Raw genomic sequence first — 17,561 nt, 5'->3', positions numbered from 1 at the left:
GAAGATGTTGCTGTGGCAGAGGTCGAAGAGGTTGCTGCCTGTGTTCTCCTCAAGGATTTTGATGGATTCCTTTCGCACATTGAGGTCCTTCATCCATTTGAGTCTATTTTTGTGTGTGGTGTAAGGAAATGGTCCAATTTCATTTTTCTGCATGTGGCTGTCCAATTTTCCCAGCACCATTTATTGAAGAGGCTGTCTTTTTTTTCCATTGGACATTCTTTCCTGCTTTGTCGAAGATTAGTTGACTGTAGAGTTGAGGGTCTATTTCTGGGCTCTCTATTCTGTTCCATTGATCTATGTGTCTGTTTTTGTGCCAGTACCATGCTGTCTTGATGATGACAGCTTTGTAATAGAGCTTGAAGTCCGGAATTGTGATGCCACCAATGTTGGCTTTCTTTTTCAATATCCCTTTGGCTATTCAAGGTCTTTTCTGGTTCCATATAAATTTTAGAATTATTTGTTCCATTTCTTTGAAAAAGATGGATGGTACTTTGATAGGAATTGCATTAAATGTGTAGATTGCTTTAGGTAGCATAGACATTTTCACAATATTTATTCTTCCAATCCAGGAGCATGGAACATTTTTCCATTTCTTTGTGTCTTCCTCAATTTCTTTCATGAGTACTTTATAGTTTTCTGAGTATAGATTCTGTGCCTCTTTGGTTAGGTTTATTCCTAGGTATCTTATGGTTTTGGGTGCAATTGTAAATGGGATTGACTCCTCAATTTCTCTTTCTTCTGTCTTGCTGTTGGTGTAGAGAAATGCAACTGATTTCTGTGCATTGATTTTATATCCTGACACTTTACTGAATTCCTGTATAAGTTCTAGCAGTTTTGGAGTGGAGTCTTTTGGGTTTTCCACATATAGTATCATATCATCTGCGAAGAGTGATAATTTGACTTCTTCTTTGCCGATTTGGATGCCTTTAATTTCCTTTGTTCTTAGCAAGTCTTAAAGGAATGTATGGACATTGATTGCCCATTATTCCTTGTTTTGAGTTCTCATTTGAAACTCAAGATGATGGGAAATCCAAATTAACATCCTGTTAAACACAGTTCTGTGATTATTTGATGAATGTCTGTCTTCTCCACTGGACTTTTCCTCTAAAAGGGCTCTACATTTACTCTCCATTTAACACCAAGACCAAGCATTCTGTAGCTAGCATATAGTGACGCTTAATAAATATGTGATGATGTAATGAATAGAACAACAAGAGGAAGGAGGGAGAAGACCAGATTTGTATGACTGGAACCCTGTGGTTTAGAAGGACTAAGAGACAGAGCATCATTTGAACAAGAGAAGATCAAACAAAGATTCCCAAAGCCTGACGGTCCATCAGAATTACTCATAGACTGTTTGAAAAATACAAATGTTTTGCCCTAATTTGCTGATATGCTGAATCAATAGACCTAATTGAGAGTCCATGAGCTAAAGTGTATAAGAAAGATCCAAATAATTTGCCAGGAGGGCTCAAGGGAAGACAAGGCTGTACCTGATGGGGAGAATCAGGGAGACTTTTTGAAGCATCAAGGAGATTTTCTAGACAAAGCAATGGATAAGGATGAAAAATGTGAGCAAATGAAGAAAGGGGCATGGGGAAAACGTGGTTAGCAGGAACTTGCAAGCCAGAGGAGATGAAATAAGTAAGGCAATGAGGCAAGAAAAAGATTAGATTCCAGACAGAATCTAGTGCTCCAGGGAGGAAGAGGACTCAGGTGTACATTCCACCTGCCTGAAAGCTCCTTAGATGCAGGAACCTGATCTTGTAAAGTTAACAACACCTTGGGGAGGTATATGGTATAGTAGTTGGGTGGGCCGATTGTGGATCAGACTATCCACTGTCTTTATCTCTAAAAGAAGAATGATAAAATTATTCATTTCAAGAGATTATAATGAAGATTAAGGGAAGTAATTATATAATGTCATAACATATAAGTTCTCATTGTATATCAGTTAGAACATTTTTAAATAATTCTAGTACCTAGAAAAATGGCAGTTCTGCACATATCTTCCCAACTTTGCATTTTGTTAAGGTTAGGTTGGTGGCTTGAAATTGGCCATGATGGGAAGTGTTGTTGTTGTTGTTGTTTTTTAAAACACTCATCATCCAGGAAATACAAATCAAAACCACAATGAGACATCACCTTACACCTAACAGAATGGCTAAAATAAAAAAAAATTTAAATTAAAAAAAAAAAAGAAATAACAAATGTTGATAAAGATGTAGAGAAAAAGGAACTGTTGTGTACTCTTGGTAGGAATGTAAATTTGTGCAGCCACTGTGGAAAATACTACAGAGGTTTCCCGCAAAATTAAAAATACCATATGATCCCATAATTCCACCACTGAGTATCTACCCAAAGAAAACAGAAATGCTAATTCAAAAAAATACATGCACCCCTATCATGGGAGTATTTACACAAAACAAAAACAAAAACAACCCACTTAGCAAAACTGTGAATGAACCTGAACCCTTTTTTTAAAAAAAAATTTTATTTTTTTTATAAACATATAATGTATTATTAGCCCCAGAGGTACAGGTCCGTGAATCACCAGGTTTATACACTTCACAGCACTCACCATCGCACATACCCTCACCAATGTCCATAATCCCACCCCCTTCTCCCAAACCCCCTCCCCCCGGCAACCCTCAGTTTGTTTCCTGAGATTAAGAGTCTCTTATGGCTTAACTCCCTCTCTGGTTTCATCTTGTTTCATTTTTCCCTCCCTTCCCCTACGATCCTCTGTCTTGTTTCTCAAATTCCTCATATCAGTGAGATCATATGATAATTGTCTTTCTCTGATTGACTTATTTCACTTAACATAATACCCTCTAGTTCCACCCACATCATTGCAAATAGGAAGATTTCTTTTTTTTTTTTTTTTTGATGACTGCATAGTATTCTGTTGTATATCTATACCACATCTTATTTATCCATTCTTTTGTTGATGGACATCTAGGCTCTTTCCATAATTTGGCTATTGTGGACATTGCTGTTATAAACATTCAGGTGCACAAGCTCCTTTGGATCACCACATTTGTATCTTTAGGATAAATACACAATAGTGCAATTGCTGGGTCATAGGGTAGCTCTATTTTCAACTTTTCGAAGAACCTCCATACTGTTTTCCAGAGTGGCTGCACTAGCTTGCATTCCCATCAGTAGTGTAGGAGGCTGAACACTTTTTTTGAAAGCTGAACCAACACACTGTTAGATGCTTTGTGGACATTGATAGGATTGTCTAGATTGAACTGCCTTTAGTTGAAAAGTGAGTTAAGGCTACAGGAAAACCAAAGCACAAGCTGAGAGGAAAGACTTCTGTGCATTGGAAAGGCAGAGGACAACCTTGGCCTTGGCATGACTGTCAGGCAAAAACAGAATCTTATTTTTTATTCTGATTTTTTATGCTCTAGGAGACAATTTCAAAGACTAGTTCTCTTTGTGGAAAAGAATATGTCTGAGAAGATACAGATTATGAGTTATCTAAGATGAAAAATAACTTTTAAAATCTAATATTGCAGAACAGAAAAAAGTAATGTGGTACCTAAATAATACAAGAAACTTTATCAGCAAACATTAAGGGGAAGTTAAGGAAATTGTGAATGACACAGAAGAGTGAATATAAATACCCATAATTTGTATCAATACTCTGCCAAGTTAAGGCAGTAATATAAGAATACATCTGTCTCTTTTGGAAGTCAAGAAACAATTTCTAAGTTCTTTGACGGAGACTGTGCTATTTCAAAGAGTGAATGAGAAAAGCCCATTAAGAAGTTATCAATTTATAATAACAAAGAACACATCTAAAGCCTGAAACACCTAACATTAAGCTTGAAAGGACTGGTGTTCTACTTCAGCCTCTTAGAACACTTCAGTATGGGGAATCGGGAGATTCCTTGAAGTCAGAGAGTCAAATCTTACACATGACAAAGTGTTGTTGTGTGATGTTCTACTGGTATTAAACTAATGGAAGCATTTTACCCCCAGTGATCTACCTGCTTTCCTATTTAAGTTCAATATGGCCCTTTTCTTTCAATGAATTGTTAGGATCCCATTTGCTTTTATTAGCATGTAGACTACTTAAGACCTCAATCCTCCCCTCCATGAATAACCTAAGAATTCTACGGGTTTGCTTGGTTCAAAGGAGTCATTCCTAATTCCTAATTCCAACCCAGGTAAAACATACAAAACAAAACCTTTGGTTGTCCAACTTTCCCATTGATTGAACTGTCACCAAATGGTGACACCGTTGAACACTAGCCATGCATATTCCAGGAGGTGCTTTTGTAGAGGATGCTCTTGCTGACCCCAATATTACCCTCTTACTAAGTTTCAATATAATAATCCTTTTAATTCATCATTGTGTGTTTAACCATTGTTCCCCCAAGAATATCTGCTCTGACAGAATGACTGAAAGCAGACAAACTTGCAGCCCCATTCATATACTGTACCAAAGCCACCACGCCAAAATTCTTTAGTCCTTACCTCCTGGTCAGTTCCATTCTGTGATTTCTTAATGATAGGCCTTAGACCAGACCAACCCTATAGTCCATGACTGATTTCCTACATTTACATTATGGAGAGGAATTGGACCCTTGGTTCCTTCCTTCTAGAAGACTGTGGGTGCTTTAAGCAAATAATCCCAACACCTTGCCAGCCAAAAATTCCTGGGAGGAAAAACCTTCATTCAGCTACTTCCAAGTACCTGCTTATATGCACAAAACTAAAAGAGTCACTTGAGTGACTTCTCTCAATAAATATCTCCTTCAAGGTATCTCATATCTCTACCCATATGTGTAGATGTGGCATTTTTACAAATTTCACCTCATCAAACACAAGCACTTTGATGAGGAATACTAGAGCTGTGAGAGAACTTAGAAATAATGAAAGATACAATTTCAATTTGAGGATGAGAAGACAAACCCAGGGATATCTGATTAAGATTGTGCTCTATAAAATGGTGGTATCGGGAGGAGGGGGATAAAACTGAAGGTGTTTAAGGGTACTAACTTGTAATGAGCAGTAAATAAGCCCTAGAGATCTAAGGCACAATATAGTGAATACAGACAATACTATTGTATTATAACTATGTAATACGATGACAACAATCATATTACAATATATAAATATATCAAGTAACACACTGTACCTCTTACACTAACACAGTGCTACATGTCAAATTTACTCATTTGAGAATAAAAAAAAAAAAAGCACCCTACTCTAATTTAGCAAAAAACTGTCTCACTTCAGGACCCAAGGCATGGTTTTTACTACCTTATGATAGTACCCATATTTTGAACTGACAAAAATTCAAAAGACCATTTCCTCCAGACAGGAAGGTGGATAGCTAGGGCAAAATGAGGATTAGCAGGATGGGGAGCCCATTCATCTTCTTTGTCAAATTTATCATCAGTGTCCACTTTGATAACTTTGAAAATACTTCTTCCAATTAGCACTCTCAAATGTTTGGGAAGAATGGTGGGGAAAGCAAGATAAAAACAAGATTTTTCAGTCACCGAATTTCCATAAGTGACATCATGAATTATATATTGCTGTTGCTAAGGAAATGTGAGAAGTACGTATCACAAGGGAACAAAGAAATTGATTGCATCGAAGATGAGTAGTCACAGGCTTTGGAGAATCATTCTGCCTTTTGAGTTGTTATGATCAGTTCTCTATAGTAACAAAGACATATCAGTCTTCTAAAAATACCCAATCATTTACCCATTCAGCAGAGAACAAAGAAAAGATCAGTGCAGTGTTCATAACCCTCTTCCATTTCACAGCACATAGGATGAGGGGCCCTTTTCCCGCCATATTTACCAAGAATATTTACCACCTCTCCTTGTTTGTTCCATGAGACAACACCCAATCTCTAGAATTTGAAGATTCTACCTTGAAAATTCTCAAATAGGAAATGACTCTTTTCTCTAAGTTAACAACTAATTTCCAGTCAGTGAGTAATTTTTTTCCTGAAACTTCCACTCAGTGGAAAACAAACGAAGAGGGAAAAACTTGAGTAAACAAATCTGAAAAAGAGACCACGACACACAGAGATGGAGGCATCTCTAAACATACCAGTCAAAGAAAGCAGGAGCTTAAGGTTTATCTCAAACAAAACCGTAATTTTGATCAGCCCCTGATTGAGCCTCACCCCATGAATGACTTCCAGGGCCTCTAGCTCTTTGGGACTAAAGGAAAGAATTATTTTTAGCACAACTATTTGGAAACCTCTGAGAACTTGGATCTCTTTTTCTGTCTGGTACCAAAGCAAGTTTTTCGCCGAAGCTCTCATGAAAGATCCTCAGTCTCTTGTGGATTTAGAATCCTGGAGCAACCCACCAACCCAGAGCAAGGTATGGTGTTTACTCTTTTTTTTAGAACTTTGGCAAATGTAGATGCAGTGGCCCCTTTCATTATGGTAGCTTTCTGAGTTTATTAAACAGACAACTATTAGAAAATTCCATAAATCTGAAGGTCTGGGTTCCAATCTCTGATCTGATGCTAGCTGTGTGGCCATAGACAAGTTACCTGCCTTCTTGAGACATCTGTTCCTTGTCCAACCTACCACAAAACGGTCTTTTGGAAAGAGGATATGGACTTAACATTGCTCTGTAGACTACAAAATATTTGTCAAATGTCAGCATTTTTTACTTTGTACCATCATAGCACTTTACATAAAGTAGCCAAAGCTTTGTAAATCAATAAGCTGTTCTTTAAGGAAATATTGATGAATAAATATTTTCTTCATTCAACTTTTGTTGACCCTCCACTGCAGACCAGTCATTGTCCTAAAAATGTTGGTGGCACAGAGTTAATGTTTTGGTGGAGAAAAAAACAATTTAAATAGATAGCCATAACACAACATGGATATGAGGTGCTGCTCACTGCATAGTGACAGAAGGGAAGGTGTTCCATAGCCAACAGGAGAGGCAGTTCTGAGGAGAGAAACTGGAGCCCCAAAGACAGAGATGAGGAACTACACAACAGAAGCAGCTGGAATGTGAACACCTCGGGTCCCCACCCTGTCTTGCTCATGCCTAGAGCCACTCCTAATGCAGCTAAGAAGGACAAAACTTGCTGTTGTGAAATCTCTTCCTCTGCCGGCCAAGGATATGTCGTGTTTTGGCCACCCCTACTTACCTATCTTCTTCCTAATAATTTCCAGGCAGAATACATTCTCAAGTCGAATTAATAATTGAGTCCAGCCCTTCATCATGAAGTAATATTACAGTTTCCCTCACACAACGTGGGAGAAAACTCGAGTGTTTGGAGACAAAAAGAGCTCAGTTCAAATCCTGACTCTGCCAGTTGTAGGGCTGTGTGAACGTGAGTCCTTGGAGTCTCAATTTTCTTATCTTTAAAATGAAGATAATGTCACCTATTACATAAAAGTGGTGTAGGATGAAGTAAGCGATGTTTTAGAACACCCAGCACAGTCATAAAAATACTAGTAGGTTCCCTGCATCCCAACTCATATTGTTTTTTTCACTTGGTATTTTGTTTTGTAGGGAAACAGACAACAAATACACTTCACCATTTTGAAGCATTTAGTTTTGGGGCAGCAGGTATGCTCACACAGTTTTACAACCATCACACCACCATGCATCTCCAAAACTTTCTCATTCTCACCAACCAAAACTTGGTATTTCTTAAACATGAACCCCCCACCCTACTCCCCAGCCCCTGGCAACCACCGTGTGACTTTCTGTCTCTATGATTTTGACTATTCTAGATGCATCTATAGGTAAAAATCATACAGTATTTGTCCTTTTGGGACTGGTCTAATTCACTTACCATAAAGTTCTCAGATTCCTCCATGTTGTAAAATGGGTCAAAATTCCCTTCCTTTTAATGGCTGAATAATATTCTATTGTATGGAATATTGTGTTCGTCCATTCGTCTGTTGATGGCTCTTGTGAAGACTGTTGCTACGAGCATGGATGTACAAATATCTGAGTCCCTGTCTTCACTTCTTTTACAAGTGCAACTGCTGGATCATATGGTAATTCTGGATTACATTTTTGAGGAATTAATTTATTATCACGTTATTATTATTATTATTAATTTATTATTATTATTATTATTACAGGAAGCTTAGTTAACACCATCCATCACCTCTCATAATTATCACTTTTTGTGTGCAGTAAAAGCATTTATTGTGTGTCATAATCACATGCAGTAAAATCTATTCTCTTTCAAATATACAAAGAGACAGTATTGTGAATTATAGCCACCATGCTGCACATTAGGTCCCCAAAACTTGTTCAGTTTGTAGGTGGAGTTTGTATTATTTCACCAACATATCCCCATTTCCCCCACCCTCCAGCCCCTGACAACCACCATTCTACTCTCTGTTTCTGTGAGTTCAGTGTTTTGGATTACAGATGTAAGTTAGATCATAGAGTGTTTGTCTTTCTCTGACTTATTTCGCACAGTATAATGCTTTCAAGGTTCATCCATGATGCCACAATGGCAGGATTTCCTTCTTTTTATGGCTGAATAACATTCCATTGTATATATGCCACATTTTCCTTATTCATTTGTCAATGGACATTTAGTTTGCTTCCATGTCATGGCTATTGTGAATAATGCTGCAATGAATGTGGGAGTACAGACAGCTTTTTGATATCCTGTTTTCATTTCCTTTGAATATATATGCAGAAGTGAGGTTCCTGGATCATGTGGTGGTTTTATTTTTAATTTTTTGAGAAATCTCCATATTGTTTTCCATAATGGCTATATCAATTTACATTCTCACCAGCAGTGCACAAACATTCCCTTTTTTCCATATCCTCAGCAAAACTTGTTATCCCTTCTTTTTGCTGATAGCCATTCTGACAGATATAAGGTGGTATCTCATTGTGCTTTTGTGATTTGTACTCCACTGATGACTAACGATATTGAATATCTTTTCATGTACCTGTTGGCCATTTGTATGTTTTCTTTGGGAAAATGTCTATTCAGAGCCTTTGTCCGTTTTTAATCAGATTATTTGGTTTTCCCTGTTGAGTTGTATGAGTTCCTTTTGTATTTTGAATATTAACCTCCTACTTGATACATGCTTTGCAGTTTTTTTCTCTCATTCTGTACACTGCTTTTTCATTTTGTTGAATGTTTCTTTTCCTATGCAGAAGTTTTTAGTTGGGTGTAGTCCCACTTGTTTGTTTTTGCTTTTGTTGCTTGTGTTTTGGTGTCATATCCAAAAATACTGTTGCCAAGACCAATGTCAAGAATATTTTCCCCTGTTTTCTTCTAGAGGTTTTATGGTTTCAGGTCTTATATTTAAGTCTTTAATCCATTTCAAGTTGATTTTTTGAGGGGTGTAAGTTAGGGATCCAATTTCATTCTTTTGTATGTAAATATCATTGTCCCAACATCATTTTATTGAAGAGACTATTTTTTCCCATGAAGGAAGTATTCTGGGTTTCCTTGTCAAATATTAATTGACTGTATATACATGGGTTTTTTTTTTAATTTTTTATTTTTTATAAACATATATTTTTTATAAACATATATTTTTATCCCCAGGTGTATATACATGGGTTTAATTTATTTTTTAAAAAAGAAAGAATCTCATCTGTGGGCACATTGTCTAAAATTTCAATTTTTACAGTGATTTATTCAGTATTTCTCCAAGTATTTTTTATGGCTAGTTTAGCAAGAACAAAGAGTTCTATCACTAAATATCTTACAAAACACTACATACTACATTCATGCTTTACAGATTCAAAATACACTTTAACATAAAGGCTGTGAAATCTAAATTACCATGAAGTAAATAGAAGTTTAAAAAACTAAAAACCTGTTACTGTAATCCCTACAGAAAAATAGGATACATTAACATCCCAGGACAGATCTGTTCAAGATTAACAATATTTCCAGAGCTTTGATTTTTCTCACTCCAAAGGAGCGTGATGTTGAAAAAAAAATACATTTTAGCACATATTCTACATAAATTTGCATATTCAATGCAATCTTTCAAAATATTTTATGTAAGGAGTGTGACTGCAAATGTGTATGAGGGTTTTTTTGTAGTTTTGAAAATGATCTAAAATTGGATTATAGCATACATTGAGTTGCATACTTCAAATTGGTCAGATTTATGGTGTGTAAATTAAATCTCAATAAAGCTATAGAAAATATTGTAATGTTTATAAAGCCATGACCTGCAGAGTTCAGCCCCAGCCAAAATAACCAAGTTCACTGCAAACCAGTGGGAAAGTGGGTGAAGGATAGATTATTCAATATAAAGTGTTGAAAATATACAGTTGGATCCCTATCTCAAACTTGTTATCAGAAACATTCTAGAAGCACTGGTGTGGCAGTCAGTTAAGCACCCAACTCTTGGTTTCAGCTCCGGTCATGATCTCAGGGTGGTGAGACAGAACCCTGTGTTGGGTAAGTATAAGTGCACGCTCAGTGCAGAGTCTGTTTAAGATTCTCTCCCCCTCTTCCTCTGCCCCTTCCCCACTTCTCTCTCTCTTTCTCTCCCTCTCTCTAATATAAATAAATAAACCTTCAACTGAAAAAGAAAAAGAAAGAAACATTCTAATGGGTCCAAAATTAAATGTGAACAAATGAAACAACAAAAGAACTGAAAGTGGGAGAAATCTTTTTATTATCTTGAAGTGAGGAAGGCCTTTTCAAAATAATAAATTGAACTTCAAGAATGTTGGAGGCTTTTTAAAGATTTTTATTTATTTATTTGATAGAGAAAGAGCATAAGAGAGAGCATGAGCTGGCCAGGGAAGGGCAGAGGAAGAGGGAGAGGGAGCCACAATGGGGCTTAATCCCAGGACCCTGAGATCATAACCTAAACAAAGACAGACACTTAACTGACTGACCCTCAAGATGCCCCAAGAATGTTTTTGTGATAAAATATTTTTAAATGCATTGAAGAAAATGTAAAGGCAAACTGGGAAAAGCTATTTGTTGTTAATGTCATAAACTATGTACAGGGATGCCTGGGTGGCTTAGTCAGTTAAGAGCCTGCCTTTGGCTCAAGTCGTGGTCCCAGGGTCCTGGGATTGTGACCCACATCAGGCTCCTTGCTTAGCAGGGAGCCTGCTTCTCTCTCTGCCTGCCGTTCTTTTTGTGCTTGCTCATTCTCTTTCTCTCTGGCAAATAAATAAATAAAATCTTTTAAAAAATAAAAGATAATGTACAAGCAATATATTAAAAGAGTATATTTATTTATATATTTTAAATATATAATATATTCAAAAATATATCAATATTAAATCTATAAATATATTTATAGATTTAAGATATATATATATGAGAAATTCTCTTAGCTACCTGAAAAGTCTAGATACAGTGTGCCAAAAACATGGAGAAGAAGGACACACAACAACCTAGCAACAATGATTGCCTCTAGAGAGGGAAAGCACATGTCTGTAAGACTGGGCGGAGGGAGAAGAGATTTACTTTTTATAAATGTGCATGTTCTGTCTATACCAAAAAAAGTAAATATTTAAAGTATTTCTAAATACTCTAGACTATGCAAAATTAAAGCAATTCAAGTCTTTTGTTTGTATTTTTCAAACATGGTGAAAGGGACCCACAGAATTCCAGAATATTTCTTTAAGCCTCTCTTTTTTCTTTCCCTTGTAATATTCTCACAGTCCATTCTCTCTGATTCATTTTGTTTTTCATAAAACTAACACCTGGCCCCCCAAAATATCTCCTTCCTTGTCCACAACCTGAGTTTTTTTTTTGTGCCAGACTCTACTCTAGATGTTGTAGAAGTCAATGACTAAGACAAAGTCCCTGACAGTCATGGAGATTACATTCTATCAGACTGGTGATAAACAATATTTTTAAAGCATAATAAAGGTAATAATAGTCTAGTGAGTTAGAGGTGGTGAGCACAAAGAAGAGAAAACAGTAGAACAGAATGAGGGAGGGTCAGGATGTATGAAAGGCTATTGCAATGTTAAATACAGTGTAAGATTTACAATGGAATATTATGCCTCCATCAGAAAGGATGAATACCCAACTTTTGTATCAACATGGATGGGACTGGAAGAGATTATGCTGACTGAAATAAGTCAAGCAAAGAGAGTCAATTATCATATGGTTTCACTTACTTTGTGGAGCATAAGGAATAACACAGAGGACATTAGGAAAAGGAAAGGAAAAGTGAATTGAGGGAAATCAGAGGGGGAGATGAACCATGAGAGACTGTGGACTCTGAGAAACAAACTGACGGTTTTGGAGGGGAGGGAAGTGGGGGGTTGAGTGAGCCTGGTGGTGTGTATTAAGGAGGGCACGTATTGCATGGAGCACTGGGTGTGGTGCATAAACAATGAATCTTGGAACACTGAAAAAATTAAATTAAATTTTAAAAAAAAAGAATTGGCTTCAGGGAGAGGGTGGTATTTGAGAAGACTCAGAAAGGGAGATGAGAGGGGAGCCTGGGTGGCTCAGTGGGTTAAGCCTCTGCCTTCGGCTCAGGTCGTGGTCTTGGGATCCTGGAATCGAGCCCTGCATCAGGTTCTCTGCTCGGTGGGGAGCTTGCTTCCCCCTCTCTTTCTGCCTGCCTCTCTGCCTACTTGTAATCTCTCTCTCTGTCAAATAAATAAATAAAAATCTTTTTAAAAATTAAAAAAAAAAGAAAGGTAGATAAAAGAGTGAGACATGTAGATGTCTTGGGGCAGAAAGTTCTAGACAGAAGAAACAGTATGAACGCCCTAAGGCAGAATATTCCTGGTGTCACTGAGAAACACAAAGGAATTCATAGTGACTAGAGCTGGAGAGTGGGAAAGAGAGTAGAGGAAGATGAGAAGTAAGGAAGATGGGTGCCCAATCCAGTAGAGCCTTGAAGACCATGTACTATGAGGTTTTTGACTTCTAAGTAAAATGAAGAACTAGTACAGGGTGATGCCACTGTAGTTTTCCATTATACCCTACACTTCTTTGTTATCATAGTAATTTGAGTCCCAAGACTTGAGCGGTCACCTACCGCCATGCTGTCATCGTGCATCAGGCACCACATCATGTTTTTCCTCAGTTCCAATGAGGATTGTTAATGGATAATCATTTTGAATGCCTTTCAAAAATTCTAACTGGGTAGGACAGAGGGCGTCTGCCAGTGCCTGGGTGGCTCAGTCAGTTGTGTCCGACTCTTGATTTCCACTTGGGTCATGATCTCAGGGTCATGAGATGGAGCCCTGCCCTGAACGTCAAGCCTGTTTAAGATTATCTTCCCTCCCCCTCTGTCCCACCTCTTTTTATATAAATTTTAAAAGATTATATTCTAACTGGGGATGCTTCTAGCATTTAGACTATAGCACAGACAACTGAATGGGAAGAAATCAAAGAGGGAGATAACGCATGAGAGACTCTGAACTCAGGAATCAAACTGAAGGTTACAGAAGGGAGGGGGTTGAGGAATGGGGTAACCAGGTGATGGGTATTAATGAGGGCATGCATAGTGGTGAGCACTGAGTGTTAAATGCAACTAATGAATCATTGAACACTACATCAAAAATTAATGATGTACTATATGCTGGCTAATTGAACATAATAATAAAAATAAATAAATAAATAATATCCTAATGCATTTGTCAGTGAAAGGCAAACCATTTGTTCGATGAATTCATCTGTTCAGATTATGTTAATTTTTACCTTCTTAGAGCAGCCTTTTCTTGGCTGTTGGAAATACTACTATCCTTCCAAGCACATGTTTAAAATTTCTCCTTCTTCTACCCACCATAACCTGGAAGCTTACCACAAGCTTCTTGATAAACTAATACCCAACTATGGGTATGTTTGTGTTTTCAGCATCTCCACCAGTGTCTGAGATGCCACTGTCCAAAGTGCCTTCTCTCCACATAATTTCAAATCCCTCATAGAACCAAATCCTGACCTCAGCCACAGCATCCCATTCCATGTCTCTCTTTTTTTTAAAGATTTTATTTATTTATTTTACAGACAGAGATCACAAGGAGGCAGAGAGGCAGGCAGAGAGAGGGGAAGGGAAGCAGGCTCCCCACCAAGCAGAGAGCCCGACTCAGGGCTCGATCCCAGGACCCTGGGATCATGACCTGAGCCAAAAGCAGAGGCTTTAACCCACTGAGCCACCCAGGTGCCCCTCCATGTCTCTTTAAACACCTTTTTATGAGTAACTTCTATGAGCATGTTCCTCTCTTTCAAATTCCTTCTCAAAACCTCCTTTAATCAGTTTTTTACAAGAAAAAGCTAGCGATTTAATCACTATATTTTAACTATGGCAGGGGTATGCATAGAATGTTCTTTCATTTTCTTTCATCTGGAACACCCTTGAAAGGGCTCGTATCTTTATGAGATCCTCTGGGCTTCTCAGAAAGTGCCTTAATCCCAGTTGAGCAATGGGGATCAGTATTTTTGAGTTTGTGTTATATTACAGCAGACAGTACACAGCAAAAATATTCTCCTGGATTTGGGGGTGGGGGGTCATGTGGGGAGAGACACTGGCAACATGGAGATTTGGTCAAGGATACAGAGCCTATATTTGGGTAAGTTGCCTCAGTTCTTCACAAGATTTCTAGGAAACAGATTTATTTGAAATCACATGTGCACACTGTGTTTTTCTCACTCTGTCATTCCTATGCTCTGGCAAATTTCTAGGTCTAATTCCAAGATGTTGCAATTTCCCCACAGGTATTATAAAACTGGTACCATGTGCCTGGTTAATTTTCTGATGTGGCTGTCAAAAAACAAGGAAACTCCATCCGATTGCTTTTTTCACATTTTAATGTTACTTCCTTTGGGCAAGTATATGCCAGGCATGTACATCAAGCGTTGTTGAGATTTCTTATTAAAACACAGGCCCAAAACTATCCAAAACTATTGGATACTACTATCCAAAAACTATTCATTTACACCTCCCCAAAACCATGTGTATGCATTGTCCATCCAAGAAGCTACTAATCTTAAGGACCATTGAGCCTAGAAAATCAGGCGTCCCAGCCTATACTGCCCACCCCTCAGCTTATATGCCAAATTTCATGCTAACAAATGATCCATCATGTTCAGGATCCTATTTGTGGAGGGAAAAACAAAGTCCTATTAAATCATAGCTGAAGAGACCAGTTAGTTGTCTGCTTCCCTAGAAGCACGTGGCACCATGCATGGTTTAATTTCACTCAGCTCTTTAATTGTGCTTTGGTGTTAATGACTTAATGGTTCACCAGGGCATTGTATCCTGCAGGCTTTAAATTAAAGTTTGAGAACCCCCCTTGCAGGACATGCACAGTACTCCAATTAACACTAATTGGTTTTACACATGATTATCAAGTGAAAAACATGTTTTCCTGAGAATGACACTTCTTTTCTCCTGCTTTAAAAAGCCTGTGAATTCTAAAGAAATGATCATGGATGCATGCAAAGACTAGATATACCAATGTCTAGCATAGGATTTATATTGGCAGAAAACTGGAAGGAAATATCTACAATAATTGTGTACATAAAGGAGAGTAGAGAAAAATGCAACTTTTTTAATGTTATGAATAACTTTTGAGACGGGAAGATGCTCATGATACACTGTTAAGTGAAAAAAGTTGAAAAAAAATACAAGAATAGCATAATATCACTTTTCTCCACAACACAGACCAGAGGATGTGTGTATCAAAATGTTAATTATAATTATCTCTAGTGGGGAGAACAATGTTAATCTTGATCTTATTCATATACATTTCTAATTTTCTAAAATTATGCATTATTTTTGCAAAAAGAAAATGTTCTTTTTCAAAATCTGTCATTGACCCCACAGGAAAAAAAATACAAGTGGCTTTATTTTGAAATTGTTTAAATCAATCTTTCATCTCCACCAACCCTTCTGTGGGGCACTGAGAACTCTCTATAAGTAATGTGTTAATAGTTTCCAAGGGAATTATGAGATTAAACTGGGTTTTATACATGCATGGAAAGGTAAGCACAGGAGGGAGGGGTTGCTGATGCCCATTCCCATGTTCATTTATGCCAAAACTTCCACCTGAGTGGGTGCATTTATGTCCCTGTGTTTCTTTTCCAGAGCCAAAGATGTTTATCTTGCTCTATGTTACAAGTTTTGCCATTTGTGCCAGTGGACAGCCTCGGGGTAATCAGTTCAAAGGAGAGAGCTACTCTCCAAGATATATCTGTAGCATCCCTGGCTTACCTGGACCTCCAGGACCACCTGGAGCAAATGGCTCCCCAGGGCCCCATGGTCGGATCGGCCTCCCAGGACGAGATGGTAGAGACGGCAGGAAAGGAGAGAAAGGTGAAAAGGGAGCTGCAGGTAATGAACAATGACGTTCCCTAAACTCCCCTGGTCTGTGCTCAGTGGGGAGTCTGCTTGAAACTTTTCTCTCTTCTCACTTTGCTCCTCCCCCCACTGGTGCTCACGTGCTCTCTCGCTCTCTCGCTCTCTCTAAAATAAATTACTAAATCTTTTTAAATAAATAAATGAGCATGCCACCTTAAACTGTTTCCTTTCTTTATTGCCTTTTCTAATGAGAATTGCTCCTGAAATCCCTTCTCTACTTCCCATTCTTTAATTGTAATTAATATTGAGCCCTTTCTATGCTTTAAATACTGCTTGAAACTCTTTACCTGCAACCTTATTTTATTTTAATGACAACTTTTTCAGTTATCCCATTTTACAGATGAGAACACTGAGCAAATAGCATGATTAAATTAATTACTGAAGACGGAAGTTCACTACTAGTGACCGGCAGAGCTGGATTCAAACACTGATGCCTGAGACCACAGGGCGATCACAGCTAGCAGGCAATGCCTGGGTGTGCAAGGGCATGGATAGATAGCAGACAGATGGACAAGGAAGGGAAATGGACAGACGAAGCAGAAGCAGGAATCAGGAACCAAAAGCACAGGTACCATTCTGCTCTGTGATAATATCCAGAGCAAAGTCACATGAAGGACTTCTAGATTTTACTTTTCAGAGATGAAATGACAATAGCAGTATATAGCCCACCTTTTCTGGTTCATCTCTTCCCCACTTATCCTGTAACAGCTAAAAAAAGTAGATTCTTACAGCTCTTGATGGCAACAGAATTGCCCTCTACGACTTCAGTAATTTTTACTTTTTACCCCCACAAATAAGTTAGCCCAGGAAGATTGCCAGACTCTGCAATCCCTCAGAGTAAACCAAATTGGAATTCTAACGAAACTGTGTTAACTCTAAAAGAGGAAGTGATTTGGCATCAATCTTTGAAAACAAGTTTCTGAGTGTAAAGTCTAGTACGAAAGATAGGAAGAGAAAAGTTAACCCATTCTAAGAAACAGATCTCTATCTAGTTATTGCAGCTGATTTACTGATGTTACATGAAACAATAGCATAATATATATGCAAGTTACCAGGTAATAACTCATTTCTGTATTTGCTGTGCAGAAAATACTTGGATTTTCTGCACAGCAGCAAACACGTTTGCTACCAAACGTGTATGAGTATTGTTCAATATTAGATAAAAAAACCTTTATGTAAAGGTTCAACAGCTTATCTACAGTAACACTTATGAATACAACTTATTTTGTCATGATCATGAATAGCCTTGAAATCCTGTAAGAAAACC

This window comes from Mustela lutreola, chromosome 1 (genome assembly GCF_030435805.1).
Source record: "Mustela lutreola isolate mMusLut2 chromosome 1, mMusLut2.pri, whole genome shotgun sequence".
Lineage (NCBI taxonomy): Eukaryota > Metazoa > Chordata > Mammalia > Carnivora > Mustelidae > Mustela > Mustela lutreola.
Note: the sequence above shows the minus strand (reverse complement) of the source record.